The sequence below is a fragment of the Microcaecilia unicolor genome, chromosome 8, assembly GCF_901765095.1.
Source record: "Microcaecilia unicolor chromosome 8, aMicUni1.1, whole genome shotgun sequence".
Taxonomy (NCBI): domain Eukaryota; kingdom Metazoa; phylum Chordata; class Amphibia; order Gymnophiona; family Siphonopidae; genus Microcaecilia; species Microcaecilia unicolor.
Window position 1 is genome coordinate 8,053,923 of NC_044038.1, and position 4,507 is coordinate 8,058,429.

Consider the following 4,507-nt stretch of genomic DNA (forward strand, 5'->3'; position numbering starts at 1 on the left):
ATAACTAGTAAGGTAACGGGTTTAAAAGTGAGACAAAACAGAGTGGGCTTCTCGCAATTTAAGCTAGCCTGTCTACCCCTTCCCTTATCTCAATGTATTTTGATGGGAGGCATTGCTGCTTCTCTAGCTGAGAATAATGAATGGAATGGGATGAAGCTTGGTTTGTATGTGTGGGAAGGGGCCAAATTAGACTGGAGAGGTTCTGGCAAAAAAAAAAGCACCCCTACTCCAGTGTATTTCTATAGGAGACAGCGTTCAGATTCTGCAGCATAAATACAGTTGTTAGGAAATTTCTTTCAGTCCCTGATCTCTACTCTTTCACACACCCCACCCTCCCCCAAATACCCCATCATCCCAGAAACTGCTCCTACTCCCAAAAACCCTCCTTCTCCCCAGCAACTAAGTGGAGGATTGGCCTAGTAGTTAGAGCATTAGTCTTGACATCCAGAGGTGCCCAGTTCAAATCCCACTGCTGTTCCTCTTGGGCAAGACACTCAACCCTCCATTGCCTGTGAGCCCAACAGGCAAATACCAAGTGTACTTAAATGTAACTCCAAATAATAACTACCACCCTATAGACACAATAAATGCAGAGCGCAGAGAACATTGAACAATACATACACACAGATTACAAACAATTCCCTGTGATGTTATTTCTACTGTGCAAACTACCAATTACATTGCACTGCTCTCTTACTGGTTGCTTTGTATACTGCCAACTAATCTGTTAATGGGTTAAGTGACAAATACCTAAGATCCTTAGTTAGGATTAGGAATGATCTGGTGTTTTTCAGAATGCAGCAGCTTTTTTACATTCATGGCTTAGATAGATGGATAGTTGTAAAGTGTAGATGCTTTTCAGAGTTACCTACAATTCTCCAATCATCCTTGCTAAGAGCATGTCCTGCCTGCTTCCAGTATAACCAGTCGCAGAGACGGGATAGGATCTCACCAATGGGAAGGCAGTGATCTGGAGAAAGTTCTGTGCCTGTGTGTGTGTATTGAGGGAGGGGGAAATGAAGCCATCCCCTCCCTCAACACTACTGTAATGCGTTTCTATGGGAAAAGATTTCAAACGCTGCAGCATGCAAACACAGAGCCACAATACCATAGCAATTAGGGAACTGTACCTTTCAAATAGCCCCTCTCCCAATCACAGGTGCACACTGAAACTACAGAAATTGGAATACACATATGTACATACCTGCCCCCACATACAAAACAAGCGACATACACAGGCGATGTACCCATGTGCCTACAGAGGCGTTGGAAAGAATTTCATGAGCCTGAAATGCTTTCTCCACTTGTTTCTAATAACAAATTGGGATTTGTCCTGTGGTCACTCCCCACAAGCAGTATCTGCCACCAACAGATATTATCAGCAACAATAATGGGAGGGAGGAGACACACTTTTCTGGAATCTCTCCCTGTGGAGTTATAAATAGTAGCTACATTCTCCTCCTCTATGAAGGGCAGGCAAGCAGCTGCTGCCTAAAAATACACCTGACCGCAGCCTAAGCCAAGGAGAACCCCTGTGCATAGAGCTGTCAGGCTGGTTTATGAGCGGCTGAAGCAGTAAGCATTTTTGCTAAGCAAACTGACACCAATGAACTAATCCTGATACAGTACTTAGTCCTGGCCTGCTTGGGCCTAAGAGTTTAGGTTCATGGTTTTAGCACGGCGGTCCTCAGCCTACATCTGAATGGCAGGATAGGACGTACTACCCTACCCCAGCAAGTACAAGGAACAAACATTCTTACAAGGCTGCAAAGCATTACGTATTTAAAAAGGCTTTATTCTCACCACTGTATGAAACATTATTAAAAAATATAAATTACTCAAGATTTACAAGAAAGTAGCAGCACACAAGGATGGTCAAAAATCTTCCAAGAACAGCTACAGACAAATATAAATCACTTGCTGTTAATGTTCCATATTTACATAAGTCTGGCAGCACGAATTATTAATACACTGAGAACATTTCTCTCAAGTGTCCCAAAAATAAATCTATCAGCAACCACTCTGAACGTGTAATGGCTAGACAATGCATAGAAACAAAATAAAATATATTAGGAATACAGTAGACTTTGGAATCCAGAATTCCTACCCTCAACAGCTGTCAAAGGAACCCATTAACCTTGCCAGTAGACGGCAGCCTATAGAAACCATGCCCAGCTTTCCTCTCATATGACCTCTGGCTGTAATGCAAAGCATCAGATGCCTCTAATTTCAATCGTCCCCAGTCCAACTTCACCCCCTGAAACTCCTGATCTTGGGCAAGTCACTTCACCTTCCACTGCCTAAGTTTATACCTAAAGTCATCTGAGGCTGGGAAATACCTGCTGTACCTGAATTTGTAACTAATCTTGAGCTCAGATTTAGAAAGGCAAGTAACGAAATCCAAATCCAGGCCTTTTTTTTGTATGCATTTGATAATCAAAAATAACACTTACTCCTGATCTTAATAGGATCCAAATAAAGGGGTGCAATTACAGCCAATTCAAAATGCACATGGCCTAAATTTGCATATTAGGTATTCCCAGTCCATTCAACAGGCAGTATATTTTGACTTCTGTCATGAGGGAGCAATGAATGATGTGCAAACAATTGTTCCATTGCCAAAAACAGCAGCTTGAAGTGTCATTTTCAGGGTAAAATTGCTGTTTAAACCAGAGGTGGTGGAGGCCATCCCTGGTCTTACTCAGGTTGATATGTTGCCCTCCCTGTTTCTACTCGCACCTTCCCAAAAGCACAAAGGGTGGTAGGTGAGTGTACAAGACCTACTCACAGTCTGGCCCACAGATGAAACCACGAGGCAGACTCAAGAGGTCAAATAAACACTGCTCTTTCTTTGACCTCCGAGTCCACCTTCTGGTTTCATCTGTGGCCTGATCCACTCCTTTTACCCGATTACATTTTGTGTTGTTACTCTTCTCTGATTTGCCCGTTAGTCACCAGTCTGGCCAAACATGAGTGACCTGCCAGGACCGGATGAATGACCACTGCTGCAGTTCATGAAGATCCTTCTCTAAACAGGCCCAGTTAGGTCTGGCTTGTATTGATTTTGAAAACCATGGGGAGTGTTTATAATACTTCAGAAACAGGAGTTATTTGATAGAAGGCAACAAGTGCTATCACTAAATTGTCCCAGTGAGCCAGGGATAGAGGTGGCTTCATTCCACTAGCCCATTGGGGAAAATAGGTTTAGTAAATACAATGCAAATTCAACCTGGCACCTAAGTGAGAAGGCTGATGGGGCAAGCAAACCTTTACATTTGGCAAAAGTAACACATTAGGAACAGTTTATTAGCACTGTAAGAGTTTAAATATCAATCTGACAACCTCTTATTTACAAGGGCTTTACCAATGCAAAATATGAGCGATAGGAACATGGTTATCTTTATAAGGCCAGGAAAGTCACAAACATTGCAAACTTTAAAAGTTTTGCTTTTAAACTTTCTGGGAGTATTTTAAGTGCTTCCTCACTCAATACAGTACATCCTAACACCACAGACAATTAGCCCTCACTTGCTTTGTAGGCTGGAGCCTCCAGTAAGAGGCGCTGCAATGCCAAAAGCCCTCCCTGGATTCCAGCATGCTGCCTCTGCAGTATATTTAAACCTTACAGGCCCTTTTCAACAAATTTCCTATGGTAAGAAGCACTGCGGCCTGAGCTACAGGTTGATCCTTTTTTTTTTTTTTATGCATTACATATTTCCAGTAAAGTCTGATTTGTCACACTGCAGGTCTCAAGCATTGTTCAACTGAATGCAATCTGATCACCAGTTAAGCTGGGCTAGTTTTCCACTTTTTCATAACAACTTCTGCTGGTAAAGTTTTAACCACATTACAGAAGGCAAGTTTTGTATTAACAAAACTGAAATATCAGCCAAGAAGTGTAGTTAAGATTGTTGTATTAAATACTTCAATTACAATCAAGAATTTCATAGTGTGGTAACCAGAAAGTGATATTATCTCTCTCCTCTTATACTTTCTGACTAGCCATTGAGCCCGTAAAAACGGGCTAGTAAAGGAAGGGGGGGTTTGAAAGGCCCCCCCCCCCCCGGATAGGTCGCCGCCGCCCCTCCCCCCCGGAGTCCCCTCCACCACCCCTCCACCTGGGCCGGGTACCTAGCTTCACTATTCAAACCGCCGGAACGCAGCACACAGCTCATCTGAGCTGCCATCGGCCTTCCTTCTTCTCTGCGTGTGTTCCGCCCTCGTGTGACGTAACGTTGGCGAGGGCGGGACATAGGCAGGTAAGGAAGGCCAACAGCAGCTCAGATGAGCTGTGAGCTGCGTTCCGGCGGTTTGAATAGTGAAGCCAGGTACCCGGGCCGGGTGGAGGGTGGGTGGCGGCGGCAGCGACGCCGGGTGGGTGGGGAGAGCGGTAGCAGCAACCCTGGGGGGGGGGGGGGGAGCGGTGGCGACGGCGGTTCCCTCACTTGCAGGTGCGCAGGTTCCCTCTCTGTCACGCCCCTGTCATCACGTATTGACGCGGGGGCGG